This window comes from Anolis sagrei, unplaced genomic scaffold, assembly GCF_037176765.1.
Source record: "Anolis sagrei isolate rAnoSag1 unplaced genomic scaffold, rAnoSag1.mat MAT_SCAFFOLD_25, whole genome shotgun sequence".
Classification (NCBI taxonomy): domain Eukaryota; kingdom Metazoa; phylum Chordata; class Lepidosauria; order Squamata; family Dactyloidae; genus Anolis; species Anolis sagrei.
In genome coordinates, this window is record NW_027118837.1 from 24,821 (window position 1) to 49,224 (window position 24,404).

A 24,404-nucleotide genomic window follows, 5' to 3' on the forward strand; every position below is an offset into this window, starting at 1 on the left:
TTGACCAGGGACCACTTTGACCAGGGACCACTTTGACCAGGGACCCCTTTGACCAAGGACCACTTTGACCAGGGACCCCTTTGACCAGGGACCCCTTTGACCAGGGACCCCTTTGACCAGGGAACCCTTTGACCAGGGACCACTTTGACCAGGGACCCCCTTTGACCAGGGACCACTTTGACCAGGGACCCCTTTGACCAGGGACCCTTTGACCAGGGACCCCTTTGACCAGGGACCCCTTTGACCAGGGACCCCTTTGACCAGGGACCCCTTTGACCAGGGACCCCTTTGACCAGGGACCCCTTTGACCAGGGACCACTTTGACCAGGGAACCCTTTGACCAGGGACCCCTTTGACCAGGGGACCCCTTTGACCAGGGAACCCTTTGACCAGACCCCTTTGACCAGGGACCCCTTTGACCAGGGACCTCTTTGACCAGGGACCTCTTTGACCAGGGACCCCTTTGACCAGACCCCTTTGACCAGGGACCCCTTTGACCAGGGACCCCTTTGACCAGGGACCCCTTTGACCAGGGACCCCTTTGACCAGACCCCTTTGACCAGGGACCCCTTTGACCAGGGACCCCTTTGACCAGACCCCTTTGACCAGGGACCCCTTTGACCAGGGACCCCTTTGACCAGACCCCTTTGACCAGGACCCCTTTGACCAGGGACCCCTTTGACCAGGGACCCCTTTGACCAGACCCCTTTGACCAGGGACCCCTTTGACCAGGGACCCCTTTGACCAGACCCCTTTGACCAGGGACCCCTTTGACCAGGGACCTCTTTGACCAGGGACCCCTTTGACCAGACCCCTTTGACCAGGGACCCCTTTGACCAGGGACCCCTTTGACCAGACCCCTTTGACCAGGGACCCCTTTGACCAGGGGACCCCTTTGACCAGGGACCCCTTTGACCAGGGACCCCTTTGACCAGGGACCCCTTTGATCAGGGACCCCTTTGAACAAGGACCCCTTTGACCAGGGACCACTTTGACCAGGGACCACTTTGACCAAGGAGCACTTTGACCAGGGACCCCTTTGACCAGGGACCCCTTTGACCAGGGACCCCTTTGACCAGGGACCCCTTTGACCAGGGACCCCTTTGATCAGGGACCCCTTTGAACAAGGACCCCTTTGACCAGGGACCCCTTTGACCAGGGACCCCTTTGACCAGGGACCACTTTGACCAGGGACCTCTTTGACCAGGGACCCCTTTGACCAGGGAACCCTTTGACCAGGGGACCCCTTTGACCAGGGACCCCTTTGACCAGGGACCACTTTGACCAGGGACCTCTTTGACCAGGGACCCCTTTGACCAGGGACCCCTTTGACCAGGGACCCCTTTGACCAGGGACCCCTTTGACCAGGGACCACTTTGACCAGGGACCTCTTTGACCAGGGACCCCCTTTGACCAGGGAACCCTTTGACCAGGGACCCCTTTGACCAGGGACCCCTTTGACCAGGGACCACTTTGACCAGGGACCCCTTTGACCAGACCCCTTTGACCAGGGACCCCTTTGACCAGGGACCCCTTTGACCAGGGACCCCTTTGACCAGGGACCCCTTTGACCAGGGACCCCTTTGACCAGACCCCTTTGACCAGGGACCCCTTTGACCAGGGACCCCTTTGACCAGGGACCCCTTTGACCAGGGACCCCTTTGACCAGGGACCACTTTGACCAGGGACCCCTTTGAACAAGGACCCCTTTGATCAGGGGACCCCTTTGACCAGGGACCACTTTGACCAGGGACCACTTTGACCAGGGACCACTTTGACCAAGGAGCACTTTGACCAGGGACCCCTTTGACCAGGGACCCCTTTGACCAGGGACCCCTTTGACCAGGGACCCCTTTGACCAGGGACCCCTTTGATCAGGGACCCCTTTGAACAAGGACCCCTTTGACCAGGGACCCCTTTGACCAGGGACCCCCTTTGACCAGGGACCACTTTGACCAGGGACCTCTTTGACCAGGGACCCCTTTGACCAGGGACCCCCTTTGACCAGGGAACCCTTTGACCAGGGACCCCTTTGACCAGGGACCCCTTTGACCAGGGACCACTTTGACCAGGGACCTCTTTGACCAGGGACCCCTTTGACCAGGGGACCCCTTTGACCAGGGACCCCTTTGAACAAGGACCCCTTTGAACAAGGACCCCTTTGACCAGGGACCCCTTTGATCAGGGACCCCTTTGAACAAGGACCCCTTTGACCAGGGACCACTTTGACCAGGGACCTCTTTGACCAGGGACCCCTTTGACCAGGGACCCCTTTGACCAGGGACCCCTTTGACCAGGGACCCCTTTGATCAGGGACCCCTTTGAACAAGGACCCCTTTGACCAGGGACCCCTTTGACCAGGGACCCCTTTGACCAGGGACCCCTTTGATCAGGGACCCCTTTTGAACAAGGACCCCTTTGACCAGGGACCTCTTTGACCAGGGACCCCTTTGACCAGGGACCCCTTTGACCAGGGAACCCTTTGACCAGGGACCCCTTTGACCAGGGACCCCTTTGACCAGGGACCACTTTGACCAGGGACCTCTTTGACCAGGGACCCCTTTGACCAGGGACCCCTTTGACCAGGGACCCCTTTGACCAGGGACCCCTTTGACCAGGGACCCCTTTGACCAGGGACCCCTTTGACCAGGGACCCCTTTGACCAGGGACCTCTTTGACCAGGGACCCCTTTGACCAGGGAACCCTTTGACCAGGGACCCCTTTGACCAGGGACCCCTTTGACCAGGGACCACTTTGACCAGGGACCTCTTTGACCAGGGAACCCTTTGACCAGACCCCTTTGACCAGGGAACCCTTTATCCAGGGACCCCTTTGACTAGGGACCATTTGACCAGGGACCACATGACCAGGGACGATTTTGACCAGGGACCACTTTGACCAGGGACCACTTGAACAGGGACCACTTTGACCAGGGACCCCTTTGACCAAGGACCACTTTGACCAAGGACCACTTTGACCAGGGACCACTTTGACCAGGGACCACTTTGACCAGGGACCCCTTTGACCAAGGACCACTTTGACCAGGGAACCCTTTGACCAGGGACCACTTTGACCAGGGACCCCTTTGACCAGGGACCACTTTGACCAGGGAACCCTTTGACCAGGGACCACTTTGACCAGGGACCCCTTTGACCAGGGACCACTTTGACCAGGGAACCCTTTGACCAGGGACCACTTTGACCAGGGACCCCTTTGACCAGGGACCCCTTTGACCAGGGGACCCCTTTGACCAGGGACCCCTTTGACCAGTGGAACCCTTTGACCAGGGACCCCTTTGACCAGGGACCACTTTGACCAGGGACCCCTTTGACCAGGGACCCCTTTGACCAGGGACCCTTTGACCAGGGAACCCTTTGACCAGGGACCCCTTTGACCAGGGACCCCTTTGACCAGGGACCCCTTTGACCAGGGACCCCTTTGACCAGGGACCACTTTGACCAGGGAACCCTTTGACCAGGGACCCCTTTGACCAGGGACCCCTTTGACCAGGGAACCCTTTGACCAGACCCCTTTGACCAGGGACCCCTTTTGACCAGGGACCTCTTTGACCAGGGACCCCTTTGACCAGACCCCTTTGACCAGGGACCCCTTTGACCAGGGACCCCCTTTGACCAGGGACCCCTTTGACCAGGGACCCCTTTGACCAGGGACCCCTTTGACCAGACCCCTTTGACCAGGGACCCCTTTGACCAGGGACCCCTTTGACCAGGGACCCCTTTGACCAGGGACCCCTTTGACCAGGGACCACTTTGACCAGGGACCCCCTTTGAACAAGGACCCCTTTGACCAGGGACCCCTTTGATCAGGGACCCCTTTGAACAAGGACCCCTTTGACCAGGGACCCCTTTGACCAGGGACCTCTTTGACCAGGGACCCCTTTGACCAGGGACCCCCTTTGACCAGGGACCACTTTGACCAGGGACCACTTTGACCAGGGACCACTTTGACCAAGGAGCACTTTGACCAGGGACCCCTTTGACCAGGGACCCTTTGACCAGGGACCCCTTTGACCAGGGACCCCTTTGACCAGGGACCCCTTTGACCAGGGACCCCTTTGAACAAGGACCCCTTTGACCAGGGACCCCTTTGATCAGGGACCCCTTTGAACAAGGACCCCTTTGACCAGGGACCCCTTTGACCAGGGACCTCTTTGACCAGGGACCCCTTTGACCAGGGACCCCTTTGACCAGGGACCACTTTGACCAGGACCACTTTGGACCAGGGACCACTTTGACCAAGGAGCACTTTGACCAGGGACCCCTTTGACCAGGGACCCCTTTGACCAGGGACCCCTTTGACCAGGGACCCCTTTGACCAGGGACCCCCTTTGACCAGGGACCCCTTTGAACAAGGGACCCCTTTGACCAGGGACCCCTTTGACCAGGGACCCCTTTGAACAAGGACCCCTTTGACCAGGGACCCCTTTGACCAGGGACCTCTTTGACCAGGGACCCCTTTGACCAGGGACCCCTTTGACCAGGGACCACTTTGACCAGGGACCCCTTTGACCAGGGACCCCTTTGACCAGGGACCCCTTTTGACCAGGGGAACCCTTTGACCAGGGACCCCCTTTGACCAGGGACCCCCTTTGACCAGGGACCCCTTTGACCAGGGGACCCCTTTGACCAGGGACCACTTTGACCAGGGAACCCTTTGACCAGGGACCCCTTTGACCAGGGACCCCCTTTGACCAGGGAACCCTTTGACCAGACCCCTTTGACCAGGGACCCCTTTGACCAGGGACCTCTTTGACCAGGGACCTCTTTGACCAGGGACCCCTTTGACCAGACCCCTTTGACCAGGGACCCCTTTGACCAGGGACCCCTTTGACCAGGGACCCCTTTGACCAGGGACCCCCTTTGACCAGGGACCCCTTTGACCAGACCCCTTTGACCAGGGACCCCTTTGACCAGGGACCCCTTTGACCAGGGACCCCTTTGACCAGGGACCCCTTTGACCAGGGACCACTTTGACCAGGGACCCCTTTGACCAGGGTTTGAACAAGGAGCACTTTGACCAGGGACCACTTTGACCAGGGACCACTTTGACCAAGGAGCACTTTGACCAGGGACCCCTTTGACCAGGGACCCCTTTGACCAGACCCCTTTGGACCAGGGGACCCCTTTGACCAGGGACCCCCTTTGACCAGGGACCCCTTTGACCAGGGACCCCTTTGACCAGGGGACCTCTTTGACCAGGGACCCCTTTGACCAGGGACCCCTTTGACCAGGGACCACTTTGACCAGGGGACCACTTTGACCAGGGACCACTTTGACCAAGGAGCACTTTGACCAGGGACCCCTTTGACCAGGGGACCCCTTTGACCAGGGACCCCTTTGACCAGGGACCCCTTTGACCAGGGACCCCCTTTGACCAGGGACCCCTTTGAACAAGGACCCCCTTTGACCAGGGACCCCTTTGATCAGGGACCCCTTTGAACAAGGACCCCTTTGACCAGGGACCACTTTGACCAGGGACCTCTTTGACCAGGGACCCCTTTGACCAGGGACCCCTTTGACCAGGGACCCCTTTTGACCAGGGACCCCTTTGACCAGGGACCCCTTTGATCAGGGACCCCTTTGAACAAGGACCCCTTTGACCAGGGACCCCTTTGATCAGGGACCCCTTTGAACAAGGACCCCTTTGACCAGGGACCACTTTGACCAGGGACCCCTTTGACCAGGGACCCCTTTGACCAGGGACCCCTTTGACCAGGGACCCCTTTGACCAGGGACCCCTTTGACCAGGGACCACTTTGACCAGGGACCCCTTTGACCAGGGACCCCTTTGACCAGGGACCCCTTTGACCAGGGACCCCTTTGACCAGGGACCCCTTTGACCAGGGACCCCTTTGATCAGGGGACCCCTTTGAAACAAGGACCCCTTTGACCAGGGAACCCCTTTGATCAGGGACCCCTTTGAACAAGGACCCCTTTGACCAGGGACCACTTTGACCAGGGACCCCTTTGACCAGGGACCCCTTTGACCAGGGACCCCTTTGACCAGGGACCCCCTTTGACCAGGGGACCCCTTTGACCAGGGACCCCTTTGACCAAGGACCACTTTGACCAGGGACCACTTTGACCAGGGACCACTTTGACCAGGGAACCCTTTGACCAGGGAACCCTTTGACCAGGGGACCCCTTTGACCAGGGACCCCTTTGACCAGGGACCACTTTGACCAGGGACCCCTTTGACCAGGGACCCCTTTGACCAGGGACCCCTTTGACCAGGGACCCCTTTGACCAGGGACCCCTTTGACCAGGGACCCCTTTGACCAGGGACCCCTTTGACCAGGGACCCCTTTGACCAGGGACCCCTTTGACCAGGGAACCCTTTGACCAGGGACCACTTTGACCAGGGACCACCTTTGACCAGGGACCCCTTTGACCAGGGACCCCTTTGACCAGGGACCACTTTGACCAGGGACCCCTTTGGACCAGGGACCCTTTGACCAGGGACCACTTTGACCAGGGACCCCTTTGACCAGGGACCCCTTTGACCAGGGACCCCTTTGACCAGGGACCCCTTTGACCAGGGACCCCCTTTGACCAGGGACCCCCTTTGACCAGGGACCCCTTTGACCAGGGACCCCTTTGACCAGGGAACCCTTTGACCAGGGAACCCTTTGACCAGGGACCCCTTTGACCAGGGACCCCTTTGACCAGGGACCCCTTTGACCAGGGACCCCTTTGACCAGGGACCCCTTTGACCAGGGACCCCTTTGACCAGGGACCCCTTTGACCAGGGACCCCTTTGACCAGGGACCCCTTTGACCAGGGACCCCTTTGACCAGGGACCCCTTTGACCAGGGACCCCTTTGACCAGGGAACCCTTTGACCAGGGACCCCTTTGACCAGGGACCCCTTTGACCAGGGACCCCTTTGACCAGGGACCCCTTTGACCAGGGACCCCTTTGACCAGGGACCCCTTTGACCAGGGACCCCTTTGACCAGGGACCTCTTTGACCAGGGACCCCTTTGACCAGGGAACCCTTTGACCAGGGACCCCTTTGACCAGGGACCCCTTTGACCAGGGACCCCTTTGACCAGGGACCCCTTTGACCAGGGACCCCTTTGACCAGGGACCTCTTTGACCAGGGACCCCTTTGACCAGGGAACCCTTTGACCAGGGACCCCTTTGACCAGGGACCCCTTTGACCAGGGACCCCTTTGACCAGGGACCCCTTTGACCAGGGACCCCTTTGACCAGGGACCCCTTTGACCAGGGACCCCTTTGACCAGGGACCCCTTTGACCAGGGACCCCTTTGACCAGGGACCCCTTTGACCAGGGACCCCTTTGACCAGGGACCCCTTTGACCAGGGACCACTTTGACCAGGGACCCCTTTGACCAGGGACCCCTTTGACCAGGGACCCCTTTGACCAGGGACCCCTTTGACCAGGGACCCCTTTGACCAGGGACCCCTTTGACCAGGGACCCCTTTGACCAGGGACCCCTTTGACCAGGGACCTCTTTGACCAGGGACCCCTTTGACCAGGGAACCCTTTGACCAGGGACCCCTTTGACCAGGGACCCCTTTGACCAGGGACCACTTTGACCAGGGACCCCTTTGACCAGGGACCCCTTTGACCAGGGACCCCTTTGACCAGGGACCCCTTTGACCAGGGACCCCTTTGACCAGGGACCCCTTTGACCAGGGACCCCTTTGACCAGGGACCCCTTTGACCAGGGACCCCTTTGACCAGGGACCACTTTGACCAGGGACCCCTTTGACCAGGGACCCCTTTGACCAGGGACCCCTTTGACCAGGGACCCCTTTGACCAGGGACCCCTTTGACCAGGGACCCCTTTGACCAGGGACCCCTTTGACCAGGGACCCCTTTGACCAGGGACCCCTTTGACCAGGGACCCCTTTGACCAGGGACCACTTTGACCAGGGAACCCTTTGACCAGGGAACCCTTTGACCAGGGACCCCTTTGACCAGGGACCCCTTTGACCAGGGACCACTTTGACCAGGGACCCCCTTTGACCAGGGAACCCTTTGACCAGGGGACCCCTTTGACCAGGGACCCCTTTGACCAGGGACCCCCTTTGACCAGGGACCACTTTGACCAGGGAACCCTTTGACCAGGGAACCCTTTGACCAGGGACCCCTTTGACCAGGGACCCCCTTTGACCAGGGACCACTTTGACCAGGGACCCCTTTGACCAGGGACCACTTTGACCAGGGACCCCTTTGACCAGGGACTCCCTTGACCAGGGACCACTTTGACCAGGGACCCCTTTGACCAGGGACCCCTTTGACCAGGGACCCCTTTGACCAGGGACCCCTTTTGACCAGGGACCCCTTTGACCAAGGACCACTTTGACCAGGGACCCCTTTGACCAAGGACCACTTTGACCAGGGACCCCTTTGACCAGGGACCCCTTTGACCAGGGACCCCTTTGACCAGGGACCCCCTTTGACCAGGGACCACTTTGACCAGGGACCCCTTTGACCAAGGACCACTTTGACCAGGGACCCCTTTGACCAAGGACCACTTTGACCAGGGACCCCTTTGACCAGGGACCCCCTTTTACCAGGGACCCCTTTGACCAGGGGACCACCTTTGACCAGGGACCACTTTGACCAGGGACCCCTTTGACCAAGGACCACTTTGACCAGGGACCCCTTTGACCAGGGACCCCTTTGACCAGGGACCCACTTTGACCAGGGACCCCCTTTGACCAGGGACCCCTTTGACCAGGGACCCCTTTGACCAGGGACCCCTTTGACCAGGGACCCCTTTGACCAGGGACCACTTTGACCAGGGACCCCTTTGACCAAGGACCACTTTGACCAGGGACCCCTTTGACCAGGGACCCCTTTGACCAGGGACCACTTTGACCAGGGACCCCTTTGACCAAGGACCACTTTGACCAGGACCCCTTTGACCAGGGACCACTTTGACCAGGGACCACTTTGACCAGGGACCCCTTTGACCAGGGACCCCTTTGACCAGGGACCCCTTTGACCAGGGACCCCTTTGACCAGGGACCCCTTTGACCAAGGGACCACTTTGACCAGGGACCCCTTTGACCAAGGACCACTTTGACCAGGGACCCCTTTGACCAGGGACCCCTTTTACCAGGGACCCCTTTGACCAGAGACTACTTAGACCAGGGACCCCTTTGACCAGGGACCCCTTTGACCAGGGACCCCTTTGACCAGGGACCCCTTTGACCAGGGACCCCTTTGACCAAGGACCACTTTGACCAGGGACCCCTTTGACCAGGGACCCTTTGACCAGGGACCCCTTTGACCAGGGACCCCTTTGACCAGGGACCCTTTGACCAGGACCCCTTGACCAGGACCACTTTGACCAAGGACCACTTTGACCAGGGACCCCTTTGACCAGGGACCCCTTTGACAGGGACCCCTTTGACCAGGGACCCCTTTGACCAGGGACCCCTTTGACCAAGGACCACTTTGACCAGGGACCCCTTTGACCAGGGACCAACTTTGACCAAGGACCACTTTGACCAGGGACCCCTTTGACCAGGGACCCCTTTGACCAGGGACCCCTTTGACCAAGGACCACTTTGACCAGGGACCCCTTTTGACCAGGGACCACTTTGACCAAGGGACCCACTTTGACCAGGGACCCCTTTGACCAGGGACCCCTTTGACCAGGGACCCCTTTGACCAGGACCCCTTTGACCAGGGACCCCTTTGACCAGGGACCACTTTGACCAAGGACCACTTTGACCAGGGGACCCCTTTGACCAGGGACCCCCTTTGACCAGGGACCACTTTGACCAGGGACCCCTTTGACAAGGACCCCTTTGACCAGTGACCCCTTTGACCAGGGACCACTTTGACCAGGGACCCCTTTGACCAGGGACCCCTTTGACCAGGGACCCCTTTGACCAGGGACCCCTTTGACCAGGGGACCACTTTGACCAGGGACCACTTTGACCAGGGACCCCTTTGACCAGTGACCCCTTTGACCAGGGACCACTTTGACCAGGGACCCCTTTGACCAGGGACCCCTTGACCAGGGACCCCTTTGACCCAGGGACCACTTTGAACAGGGACCACTTTGACCAGGATCACTTGACCAGGGACCCCTTTGAACAAGGACCCCTTTGACCAGGGACCCCTTTGACCAGGGACCCCTTTGACCAGGGACCCCTTTGACCAGGGACCCCTTTGACCAGGGACCCCTTTGACCAAGGACCCCTTTGACCAGGGAACCCCATTGACCAGGGACCCCTTAGACCAGGGACCACTTTGACCAGGGACCCCTTTGACCAGGGGACCCCTTTGAACAAGGACCCCTTTGACCAGGGACCCCTTTGACCAGGGACCCCTTTGTCCAGGGACCCCTTTGAACAAGGACCCCTTTGACCATGGACCCCTTTGACCAGGGACCCCTTTGACCAGGGACCCCTTTGACCAGGGACCCCTTTTGAACAAGGACCCCTTTGACCAGGGACCCCTTTGACCAGGGACCCCTTTGACCAAGGACCACTTTGACCAGGGACCCCTTTGACCAGGGCCCTATTTGACCAGGGACCCCTTTGACCAGGGGACCCCTTTGACCAGGGACCCCTTTGACCAGGGACCCCTTTGACCAGGGACCCCTTTGACCAGGGACCCCTTTGACCAGGGACCCCTTTGACCAGGGACCCCTTTGACCAGGGACCCCTTTGACCAAGGACCCCTTTGACCAGGGACCACTTTGACCAGGGACCCCTTTGACCAGGGACCCCTTTGACCAGGGACCACTTTGACCAGGGACCCCTTTGTCCAGGGACCGCTTTGACCAGGGACCCCTTTGTCCAGGGACCCCTTAGACCAGGGACCACTTTGTCCAGGGACCACTTTGACCAGGGACCCCTTTGTCCAGGGACCGCTTTGACCAGACCCCTTTGACCAGGGACCCCTTTGACCAGGGACCACTTTGACCAGGGACCCCTTTGACCAGGGCCTATTTTGACCAGGGACCCCTTTGACCAGGGACCCCTTTGACCAGGGACCCCTTTGACCAGGGACCCCTTTGACCAGGGACCCCTTTGACCAGGGACCCCTTTGACCAGGGACCCCTTTGACCAGGGACCCCTTTGACCAGGGACCCCTTTGACCAAGGACCCCTTTGACCAGGGACCACTTTGACCAGGGACCCCTTTGACCAGGGACCCCTTTGACCAGGGACCACTTTGACCAGGGACCATTTGTCCAGGGACCGCTTTGACCAGGGACCCCTTTGTCCAGGGACCCCTTAGACCAGGGACCACTTTGTCCAGGGACCACTTTGACCAGGGACCCCTTTGTCCAGGGACCGCTTTGACCAGACCCCTTTGACCAGGGACCCCTTTGACCAGGGACCATTTGTCCAGGGACCACTTTGACCAGGGACCCCTTAGACCAGGGACCATTTGTCCAGGGACCACTTTGACCAGGGACCCCTTAGACCAGGGACCATTTGTCCAGGGACCCCTTTGACCAGGGACCCCTTAGACCAGGGACCATTTGTCCAGGGACCACTTTGACCAGGGACCCCTTTGACCAGGGACCCCTTTGACCAGGGACCATTTGTCCAGGGACCACTTTGACCAGGGACCCCTTAGACCAGGAACCATTTGTCCAGGGACCCCTTTGACCAGGGACCCCTTTGACCAGGGACCCCTTTGACCAAGGACCCCTTTGACCAGGGACCCCTTTGACCAAGGACCCCTTTGACCAGGGACCACTTTGACCAGGGACCCCTTTGACCAGGGACCCCTTTGACCAAGGACCACTTTGACCAGGGACCCCTTTGACCAGGGACCCCTTTGACCAGGGACCCCTTTGACCAGGGACCCCTTTGACCAGGGACCCCTTTGACCAGGGACCCCTTTGACCAGGGACCCCTTTGACCAGGGACCCCTTTGACCAGGGACCCCTTTGACCAGGGACCCCTTTGACCAGGGACCCCTTTGACCAAGGACCCCTTTGACCAGGGACCCCATTGACCAGGGACCCCTTTGACCAGGGACCCCTTTGACCAGGGACCCCTTTGACCAGGGACCCCCTTTGACCAGGGACCCCTTTGACCAGGGACCCCTTTGACCAGGGACCACTTTGACCAGGGACCCCTTTGACCAGGGACCCCTTTGTCCAGGGACCACTTTGACCAGGAACCATTTGTCCAGGGACCCCTTAGACCAGGGACCATTTGTCCAGGGACCCCTTTGACCAGGGACCCCTTTGACCAGGGACCCCTTTGACCAGGGACCACTTTGACCAGGGACCCCTTTGACCAGGGACCATTTGTCCAGGGACCCCTTTGACCAGGGACCCCTTAGACCAGGGACCATTTGTCCAGGGACCACTTTGACCAGGGACCCCTTTGACCAGGGACCACTTTGACCAGGAACCATTTGTCCAGGGACCCCTTTGACCAGGGACCCCTTAGACCAGGGACCATTTGTCCAGGGACCACTTTGACCAGGGACCCCTTTGACCAGGGACCCCTTAGACCAGGGACCATTTGTCCAGGGACCACTTTGACCAGGGACCACTTTGACCAGGGACCACTTTGACCAGGAACCATTTGTCCAGGGACCACTTTGACCAGGGACCCCTTTGACCAGGGACCCCTTAGACCAGGGACCATTTGTCCAGGGACCACTTTGACCAGGGACCACTTTGACCAGGGACCCCTTTGACCAGGGACCATTTGTCCAGGGACCACTTTGACCAGGGACCCCTTTGACCAGGGACCCCTTTGACCAGGGACCACTTTGACCAGGGACCCCTTTGACCAGGGACCCCTTTGACCAGGGACCCCTTTGACCAGGGACCCCTTTGACCAGGGACCCCTTTGACCAGGGACCACTTTGACCAGGGACCACTTTGACCAGGGACCCCTTAGACCAGGAACCATTTGTCCAGGGACCCCTTTGACCAGGGACCACTTTGACCAGGGACCATTTGTCCAGGGACCCCTTTGACCAGGGACCACTTTGACCAGGGACCACTTTGACCAGGGACCACTTTGACCAGGGACCATTTGTCCAGGGACCCCTTTGACCAGGGACCACTTTGACCAGGGACCCCTTTGACCAGGGACCATTTGTCCAGGGACCACTTTGACCAGGGACCCCTTTGACCAGGGACCCCTTTGACCAGGGACCCCTTTGACCAGGGACCCCTTTGACCAGGGACCCCTTTGACCAGGGACCCCTTTGACCAGGGACCCCTTTGACCAGGGACCATTTGTCCAGGGACCCCTTTGACCAGGGACCATTTGTCCAGGGACCACTTTGACCAGGGACCCCTTTGACCAGGGACCCCTTTGACCAAGGACCACTTTGACCAGGGACCCCTTTGACCAGGGACCCCTTTGACCAGGGACCCCTTTGACCAGGGACCCCTTTGACCAGGGACCCCTTTGACCAGGGACCATTTGTCCAGGGACCCCTTTGACCAGGGACCATTTGTCCAGGGACCACTTTGACCAGGGACCCCTTTGACCAGGGACCCCTTTGACCAGGGACCCCTTTGACCAGGGACCCCTTTGACCAGGGACCCCTTTGACCAGGGACCCCTTTGACCAGGGACCCCTTTGACCAGGGACCCCTTTGACCAGGGACCCCTTTGACCAGGGACCCCTTTGACCAGGGACCCCTTTGACCAGGGACCCCTTTGACCAGGGACCACTTTGACCAGGGACCACTTTGACCAGGGACCCCTTAGACCAGGAACCATTTGTCCAGGGACCACTTTGACCAGGGACCACTTTGACCAGGGACCATTTGTCCAGGGACCCCTTTGACCAGGGACCACTTTGACCAGGGACCCCTTTGACCAGGGACCATTTGTCCAGGGACCACTTTGACCAGGGACCCCTTTGACCAGGGACCCCTTTGACCAGGGACCCCTTTGACCAGGGACCCCTTTGACCAAGGACCACTTTGACCAGGGACCCCTTTGACCAGGGACCACTTTGTCCAGGGACCCCTTTGACCAGGGACCCCTTTGACCAGGGACCCCTTTGTCCAGGGACCCCTTTGACCAGGGACCCCTTTGACCAGGGACCCCTTTGACCAGGGACCCCTTTGACCAGGGACCATTTGTCCAGGGACCCCTTTGACCAGGGACCATTTGTCCAGGGACCACTTTGACCAGGGACCATTTGTCCAGGGACCCCTTTGACCAGGGACCATTTGTCCAGGGACCACTTTGACCAGGGACCCCTTTGACCAGGGACCCCTTTGACCAAGGACCACTTTGACCAGGGACCCCTTTGACCAGGGACCCCTTTGACCAGGGACCCCTTTGACCAGGGACCCCTTTGACCAGGGACCCCTTTGACCAGGGACCCCTTTGACCAGGGACCCCTTTGACCAGGGACCCCTTTGACCAGGGACCCCTTTGACCAGGGACCCCTTTGACCAGGGACCCCTTTGACCAGGGACCCCTTTGACCAGGGACCCCTTTGACCAGGGACCCCTTTGACCAGGGACCCCTTTGACCAGGGACCCCTTTGACCAAGGACCACTTTGACCAGGGACCCCTTTGACCAGGGACCCCTTTGACCAGGGACCCCTTTGACCAGGGACCCCTTTGACCAGGGACCATTTGTCCAGGGACCCCTTTGACCAGGGACCATTTGTCCAGGGACCCCTTTGACCAAGGACCACTTTGACCAGGGACCCCTTTGACCAAGGACCACTTTGACCAGGGACCCCTTTGACCAGGGACCCCTTTGACCAGGGACCCCTTTGACCAGGGACCCCTTTGACCAGGGACCCCTTTGACCAGGGACCCCTTTGACCAGGGACCCCTTTGACCAGGGACCCCTTTGACCAGGGACCCCTTTGACCAGGGACCCCTTTGACCAAGGACCCCTTTGACCAGGGACCCCATTGACCAGGGACCCCTTTGACCAGGGACCCCTTTGACCAGGGACCCCTTTGACCAGGGACCCCTTTGACCAGGGACCCCTTTGACCAAGGACCACTTTGACCAGGGACCCCTTTGACCAGGGACCCCTTTGACCAGGGACCCCTTTGACCAGGGACCACTTTGACCAGGGACCCCTTTGACCAAGGACCCCTTTGACCAGGGACCCCTTTGACCAGGGACCCCTTTGACCAGGGACCCCTTTGACCAGGGACCCCTTAGACCAGGGACCCCTTAGACCAGGGACCACTTTGACCAGGGACCCCTTTGACCAGGGACCCCTTTGACCAGGGACCCCTTTGACCAGGGACCCCTTTGACCAGGGACCACTTTGACCAGGGACCACTTTGACCAGGGACCCCTTTGACCAGGGACCCCTTTGACCAGGGACCCCTTTGACCAGGGACCCCTTTGACCAGGGACCCCTTTGACCAGGGAACCCTTTGACCAGGGACCCCTTTGACCAGGGACTATTTGTCCAGGGACCAGACCCCTTTTACCAGGGACCCCTTTGACCAGAGACTACTTAGACCAGGGACCCCTTTGACCAGGGACCCCTTTGACCAGGGACCCCTTTGACCAGGGACCCCTTTGACCAGGGACCCCTTTGACCAAGGACCACTTTGACCAGGGACCCCTTTGACCAGGGACCCCTTTGACCAGGGACCCCTTTGACCAGGGACCCCTTTGACCAGGGACCCCTTTGACCAGGGACCACTTTGACCAAGGACCACTTTGACCAGGGACCCCTTTGACCAGGGACCCCTTTGACCAGGGACCCCTTTGACCAGGGACCCCTTTGACCAGGGACCCCTTTGACCAAGGACCACTTTGACCAGGGACCCCTTTGACCAGGGACCCCTTTGACCAAGGACCACTTTGACCAGGGACCCCTTTGACCAGGGACCCCTTTGACCAGGGACCACTTTGACCAGGGACCCCTTTGACCAGGGACCCCTTTGACCAGGGACCCCTTTGACCAGGGACCCCTTTGACCAGGGACCCCTTTGACCAGGGACCCCTTTGACCAGTGACCCCTTTGACCAGGGACCACTTTGAACAGGGACCACTTTGACCAGGATCACTTGACCAGGGACCCCTTTGAACAAGGACCCCTTTGACCAGGGACCCCTTTGACCAGGGACCCCTTTGACCAGGGACCCCTTTGACCAGGGACCCCTTTGACCAGGGACCCCTTTGACCAAGGACCCCTTTGACCAGGGACCCCATTGACCAGGGACCCCTTAGACCAGGGACCACTTTGACCAGGGACCCCTTTGACCAGGGACCCCTTTGAACAAGGACCCCTTAGACCAGGAACCATTTGTCCAGGGACCCCTTTGTCCAGGGACCCCTTTGACCAGGGACCCCTTTGAACAAGGACCCCTTTGACCAGGGACCCCTTTGACCAGGGACCCCTTTGTCCAGGGACCCCTTTGAACAAGGACCCCTTTGACCAGGGACCCCTTTGACCAGGGACCCCTTTGACCAGGGACCCCTTTGACCAGGGACCCCTTTGAACAAGGACCCCTTTGACCAGGGACCCCTTTGACCAGGGACCCCTTTGACCAAGGACCACTTTGACCAGGGACCCCTTTGACCAGGGCCTATTTTGACCAGGGACCCCTTTGACCAGGGACCCCTTTGACCAGGGACCCCTTTGACCAGGGACCCCTTTGACCAGGGACCCCTTTGACCAGGGACCCCTTTGACCAGGGACCACTTTGACCAGGGACCCCTTAGACCAGGGACCACTTTGACCAGGGACCCCTTTGACCAAGGACCACTTTGACCAGGGACCCCTTTGACCAGGGACCCCTTTGACCAGGGACCCCTTAGACCAGGGACCCCTTTGACCAGGGACCCCTTTGACCAGGGACCCCTTTGACCAGGGACCCCTTTGACCAAGGACCCCTTTGACCAAGGACCCCTTTGACCAGGGACCCCTTTGACCAGGGACCCCTTTGACCAGGGACCCCTTTGACCAGGGACCCCTTTGACCAGGGACCCCTTTGACCAGGGACCCCTTTGACCAGGGACCCCTTTGACCAGGGACCACTTTGACCAGGGACCACTTTGACCAGGGACCCCTTTGACCAGGGAACCCTTTGACCAGGGACCACTTTGACCAGGGACCACTTTGACCAGGGACCCCTTTGACCAGGGACCCCTTAGACCAGGGACCCCTTTGACCAGGGACCCCTTTGACCAGGGACCCCTTTGACCAGGGACCCCTTTGACCAGGGACCCCTTTGACCAGGGACCCCTTTGACCAGGGACCCCTTTGACCAGGGACCCCTTTGACCAGGGACCCCTTTGACCAGGGACCCCTTTGACCAGGGACCCCTTTGAACAAGGACCCCTTTGATCAGGGACCCCTTTGACCAGGGACCCCTTTGACCAGGGACCCCTTTGACCAGGGACCCCTTTGACCAGGGACCCCTTTGACCAGGGACCCCTTTGAACAAGGACCCCTTTGTCCAGGGACCCCTTTGACCAGGGACCCCTTTGACCAGGGACCCCTTTGACCAGGGACCACTTTGACCAGGGACCACTTTGACCAGGGACCCCTTTGTCCAGGGACCCCTTTGACCAAGGACCCCTTTGACCAGGGACCCCTTTGAACAAGGACCCCTTTGAACAAGGACCCCTTTGACCAGGGACCCCTTTGACCAGGGACCCCTTTGACCAGGGACCCCTTTGACCAGGGACCACTTTGACCAGGGACCCCTTTGACCAGGGACCCCTTTGTCCAGGGACCCCATTGACCAGGGACCCCTTAGACCAGGGACCACTTTGACCAGGGACCCCTTTGACCAGGGACCACTTTGACCAGGGACCCCTTTGACCAAGGACCCCTTTGACCAGGGACCCCTTTGACCAGGGACCCCTTTGACCAGGGACCCCTTTGACCAGGGACCCCTTTGACCAGGGACCCCTTTGACCAGGGACCCCTTTGACCAGGGACCCCTTTGACCAGGGACCCCTTTGACCAGGGACCACTTTGACCAGGGACCCCTTTGACCAGGGACCCCTTTGACCAGGGACCCCTTTGACCAGGGACCCCTTTGACCAGGGACCCCTTTGACCAGGGACCACTTTGACCAGGGACCACTTTGACCAGGGACCACTTTGACCAGGGACCCCTTTGACCAGGGACCCCTTTGACCAGGGACCCCTTTGACCAGGGACCCCTTTGACCAGGGACCCCTTTGACCAAGGACCCCTTTGACCAGGGACCCCTTTGACCAGGGACCCCTTAGACCAGGGACCACTTTGACCAGGGACCCCTTAGACCAGGGACCACTTTGACCAGGGACCCCTTTGACCAGGGACCCCTTTGACCAGGGACCCCTTTGACCAGGGACCCCATTGACCAGGGACCCCTTAGACCAGGGACCACTTTGACCAGGGACCCCTTTGACCAGGGACCCCTTTGACCAGGGACCCCTTTGACCAGGGACCCCTTTGACCAGGGACCCCTTTGACCAGGGACCCCTTTGACCAGGGACCCCTTTGACCAGGGACCACTTTGACCAGGGACCACTTTGACCAGGGACCCCTTTGACCAGGGACCCCTTTGACCAGGGACCCCTTTGACCAGGGACCACTTTGACCAGGGACCCCTTTGACCAGGGACCCCTTTGACCAGGGACCCCTTTGACCAGGGACCCCTTTGACCAGGGACCACTTTGACCAGGGACCACTTTGACCAGGGACCACTTTGACCAGGGACCCCTTTGACCAGGGACCCCTTTGACCAGGGACCCCTTTGACCAGGGACCCCTTTGACCAGGGACCCCTTTGACCAAGGACCCCTTTGACCAAGGACCCCTTTGACCAGGGACCCCTTTGACCAAGGACCCCTTTGACCAGGGACCCCTTAGACCAGGGACCACTTTGACCAGGGACCCCTTAGACCAGGGACCACTTTGACCAGGGACCCCTTTGACCAGGGACCCCTTTGACCAAGGACCCCTTTGACCAGGGACCCCTTAGACCAGGGACCCCTTTGACCAGGGACCACTTTGACCAGGGACCCCTTTGACCAGGGACCCCTTTGACCAGGGACCCCTTTGACCAAGGACCCCTTTGACCAGGGACCCCTTTGACCAAGGACCCCTTTGACCAAGGACCCCTTTGACCAGGGACCCCTTTGACCAGGGACCCCTTAGACCAGGGACCACTTTGACCAGGGACCCCTTTGACCAGGGACCCCTTTGACCAGGGACCCCTTTGACCAGGGACCCCTTTGACCAGGGACCACTTTGACCAGGGACCACTTTGACCAAGGACCCCTTTGACCAAGGACCCCTTTGACCAGGGACCCCTTTGACCAGGGACCCCTTTGACCAGGGACCCCTTTGTCCAGGGACCCCATTGACCAGGGACCCCTTAGACCAGGGACCCCTTTGACCAGGGACCCCTTTGACCAGGGACCCCTTTGACCAGGGACCCCTTTGACCAGGGACCCCTTAGACCAGGGACCCCTTTGACCAGGGACCACTTTGACCAGGGACCCCTTTGACCAGGGACCCCTTTGACCAGGGACCCCTTTGACCAGGGACCCCATTGACCAGGGACCCCTTAGACCAGGGACCACTTTGACCAGGGACCACTTTGACCAGGGACCATTTGTCCAGGGACCCCTTTGACCAGGGACCCCTTTGACCAGGGACCCCTTTGACCAGGGACCCCTTTGACCAGGGACCCCTTTGACCAGGGACCCCTTTGACCAGGGACCCCTTTGTCCAGGGACCCCTTTGACCAGGGACCCCTTTGACCAGGGACCCCTTTGACCAGGGACCCCTTTGACCAGGGACCCCTTTGACCAGGGACCCCTTTGACCAGGGACCCCTTTGTCCAGGGACCCCTTTGACCAGGGACCCCTTTGTCCAGGGACCCCTTTGACCAGGGACCCCTTTGACCAGGGACCCCTTTGACCAGGGACCCCTTTGACCAGGGACCCCTTTGTCCAGGGACCCCTTTGACCAGGGACCCCTTTGTCCAGGGACCCCTTTGACCAGGGACCCCTTTGACCAAGGACCCCTTTGACCAAGGACCCCTTTGACCAGGGACCCCTTTGACCAGGGACCCCTTTGACCAGGGACCCCTTTGACCAAGGACCCCTTTGACCAGGGACCCCTTTGACCAGGGACCCCTTTGACCAGGGACCCCTTAGACCAGGGACCACTTTGACCAGGGACCCCTTTGACCAGGGACCCCATTGACCAGGGACCCCTTAGACCAGGGACCCCATTGACCAGGGACCACTTTGACCAGGGACCATTTGTCCAGGGACCCCTTTGACCAGGGACCCCTTTGACCAGGGACCCCTTTGACCAGGGACCCCATTGACCAGGGACCCCTTTGTCCAGGGACCCCATTGACCAGGGACCCCTTAGACCAGGGACCACTTTGACCAGGGACCACTTTGACCAGGGACCCCTTTGACCAGGGACCCCTTTGACCAGGGACCCCTTTGTCCAGGGACCCCATTGACCAGGGACCCCTTAGACCAGGGACCACTTTGACCAGGGACCACTTTGACCAGGGACCCCTTTGACCAGGGACCCCTTTGACCAGGGACCCCTTTGACCAGGGACCCCTTTGTCCAGGGACCCCATTGACCAGGGACCCCTTAGACCAGGGACCACTTTGACCAGGGACCACTTTGACCAGGGACCCCTTTGACCAGGGACCCCTTTGACCAGGGACCCCTTTGTCCAGGGACCCCATTGACCAGGGACCCCTTAGACCAGGGACCACTTTGACCAGGGACCACTTTGACCAGGGACCCCTTTGACCAGGGACCCCTTTGACCAGGGACCCCTTTGACCAGGGACCCCTTTGTCCAGGGACCCCATTGACCAGGGACCCCTTAGACCAGGGACCACTTTGACCAGGGACCCCTTTGACCAGGGACCATTTGTCCAGGGACCCCTTTGACCAGGGACCCCTTTGACCAGGGACCCCTTTGACCAGGGACCCCTTTGACCAGGGACCATTTGTCCAGGGACCCCTTTGACCAGGGACCCCTTTGACCAGGGACCACTTTGACCAGGGACCACTTTGACCAGGGACCATTTGTCCAGGGACCCCTTTGACCAGGGACCCCTTTGACCAGGGACCCCTTTGACCAGGGACCCCTTTGACCAGGGACCACTTTGACCAGGGACCCCTTTGACCAGGGACCCCTTTGACCAGGGACCACTTTGACCAGGGACCCCTTTGACCAGGGACCCCTTTGACCAGGGACCACTTTGACCAGGGACCACTTTGACCAGGGACCCCTTTGACCAGGGACCCCTTTGACCAGGGACCACTTTGACCAGGGACCCCTTTGACCAGGGACCACTTTGACCAGGGACCCCTTAGACCAGGGACCACTTTGACCAGGGACCACTTTGACCAGGGACCCCTTTGACCAGGGACCCCTTTGACCAGGGACCCCTTTGACCAGGGACCCCTTTGACCAGGGACCCCTTTGACCAGGGACCCCTTTGACCAGGGACCCCTTTGTCCAGGGACCCCATTGACCAGGGACCCCATTGACCAGGGACCACTTTGACCAGGGACCCCTTTGACCAGGGACCCCTTTGACCAGGGACCCCTTTGACCAGTGACCCCTTTGACCAGTGACCCCTTTGACCAGGGACCCCTTTGACCAGGGACCCCTTTGTCCAGGGACCCCTTTGACCAGGGACCCCTTTGACCAGGGACCCCTTTGACCAGGGACCCCTTTGTCCAGGGACCCCTTTGACCAAGGACCCCTTTGACCAGGGACCCCTTTGACCAGGGACCCCTTTGACCAGGGACCCCTTTGACCAGGGACCACTTTGACCAGGGACCCCTTTGACCAGGGACCACTTTGACCAGGGACCACTTTGACCAGGGACCATTTGTCCAGGGACCCCTTTGACCAGGGACCCCTTTGACCAGGGACCACTTTGACCAGGGACCCCTTTGACCAGGGACCCCTTTGACCAGGGACCCCTTTGACCAGGGACCACTTTGACCAGGGACCCCTTTGACCAGGGACCCCTTTGACCAGGGACCCCTTTGACCAGGGACCCCTTTGTCCAGGGACCCCTTTGACCAGGGACCCCTTTGACCAGGGACCCCTTTGACCAGGGACCCCTTTGTCCAGGGACCCCTTTGACCAGGGACCCCTTTGACCAGGGACCCCTTTGACCAGGGACCCCTTTGACCAGGGACCCCTTTGACCAAGGACCCCTTTGACCAGGGACCCCTTTGACCAGGGACCCCTTTGACCAGGGACCCCTTTGTCCAGGAACCACTTTGACCAGGGACCATTTGTCCAGGGACCCCTTTGACCAGGGACCACTTTGACCAGGGACCCCTTAGACCAGGGACCACTTTGACCAGGGACCACTCTGACCAGGGACCACTTTGACCAGGGACCCCTTTGACCAGGGACCACTTTGACCAGGGACCCCTTAGACCAGGGACCACTTTGACCAGGGACCCCTTTGACCAGGGACCCCTTTGACCAGGGACCCCTTTGACCAGGGACCCCTTTGACCAGGGACCACTTTGACCAGGGACCCCTTTGACCAGGGACCACTTTGACCAGGGACCCCTTTGACCAGGGACCACTTTGACCAGGGACCCCTTTGACCAGGGACCCCTTTGACCAGGGACCCCTTAGACCAGGGACCACTTTGACCAGGGACCCCTTTGACCAGGGACCACTTTGACCAGGGACCATTTGTCCAGGGACCCCTTAGACCAGGGACCACTTTGACCAGGGACCCCTTTGACCAGGGACCCCTTAGACCAGGGACCACTTTGACCAGGGACCCCTTTGACCAGGGACCCCTTTGACCAGGGACCCCTTTGACCAGGGACCCCTTTGACCAGGGACCACTTTGACCAGGGACCCCTTTGACCAGGGACCACTTTGACCAGGGACCCCTTTGACCAGGGACCACTTTGACCAGGGACCATTTGTCCAGGGACCCCTTAGACCAGGGACCACTTTGACCAGGGACCCCTTTGACCAGGGACCACTTTGACCAGGGACCACTTTGACCAGGGACCACTTTGACCAGGGACCACTTTGACCAGGGACCATTTGTCCAGGGACCCCTTAGACCAGGGACCACTTTGACCAGGGACCACTTTGACCAGGGACCACTTTGTCCAGGGACCACTTTGACCAGGGACCCCTTAGACCAGGGACCACTTTGACCAGGGACCACTTTGACCAGGGACCATTTGTCCAGGGACCCCTTAGACCAGGGACCACTTTGACCAGGGACCACTTTGTCCAGGGACCACTTTGACCAGGGACCACTTTGACCAGGGACCACTTTGACCAGGGACCCCTTTGTCCAGGGACCCCTTAGACCAGGGACCACTTTGTCCAGGGACCACTTTGACCAGGGACCCCTTAGACCAGGGACCACTTTGACCAGGGACCACTTTGTCCAGGGACCCCTTAGACCAGGGACCACTTTGTCCAGGGACCACTTTGACCAGGGACCCCTTAGACCAGGGACCACTTTGACCAGGGACCACTTTGTCCAGGGACCACTTTGACCAGGGACCATTTGTCCAGGGACCCCTTTGACCAGGGACCCCTTAGACCAGGGACCACTTTGACCAGGGACCACTTTGTCCAGGGACCACTTTGACCAGGGACCCCTTAGACCAGGGACCACTTTGACCAGGGACCACTTTGTCCAGGGACCACTTTGACCAGGGACCATTTGTCCAGGGACCCCTTTGACCAGGGACCCCTTAGACCAGGGACCACTTTGACCAGGGACCACTTTGTCCAGGGACCACTTTGACCAGGGACCACTTTGACCAGGGACCACTTTGACCAGGGACCCCTTTGACCAGGGACCCCTTTGACCAGGGACCCCTTAGACCAGGGACCACTTTGACCAGGGACCACTTTGACCAGGGACCACTTTGACCAGGGACCACTTTGACCAGGGACCCCTTTGACCAGGGACCACTTGACCAGGGACCCTACAAATCCTAGGAATCCATAGCACTGAGCCATGGCAGTTAAAGTAGAGTCAAACTGCTTTAATTCTTCAATGTAGGTGCACCTTTAGTCCACCCTCAAACTACAGCACTGCGCTGAATCAACACAGAGATAAATAGAAGTGACTCAACGAGTCTAGCAATAGATTTCATTTCAGACTTTCTCCTAAACCAACATTGACTTCCCAAACAACAAGAATCATAGAATCAAAGAGTTGGAAGAGACCTCATGGGCCATCCAGTCCAACCCCATTCTGCCAAGAAGCAGGAATATTGCATTCAAATCACCCCTGACAGATGGCCATCCTGCCTCTGTTTAAAAGCTTCCAAAGAAGGAGCCTCCACCACACTCTGGGGCAGAGAGTTCCACTGCTGAACGGCTCTCACAGTCAGGAAGTTCTTCCTCGTGTTCAGATGGAATATCCTCTCTTGTAGTTTGAAGCCATTGTTCCGCGTCCTAGTCTCC

The 24,404-nt window shown here is 59.6% G+C and overlaps 1 protein-coding gene across 1 annotated transcript in view; it reads left to right on the forward strand.

Moving 5' to 3' along the window:
• The window catches only part of LOC137095778 (cytochrome P450 3A9-like), a gene marked incomplete at its 3' end in the record, with an annotated part of 53,975 nt that overhangs the window by 17,790 nt on the left and 11,781 nt on the right, over positions 1-24,404 (forward strand). The gene's annotated exons all lie outside the window — the stretch shown is intronic.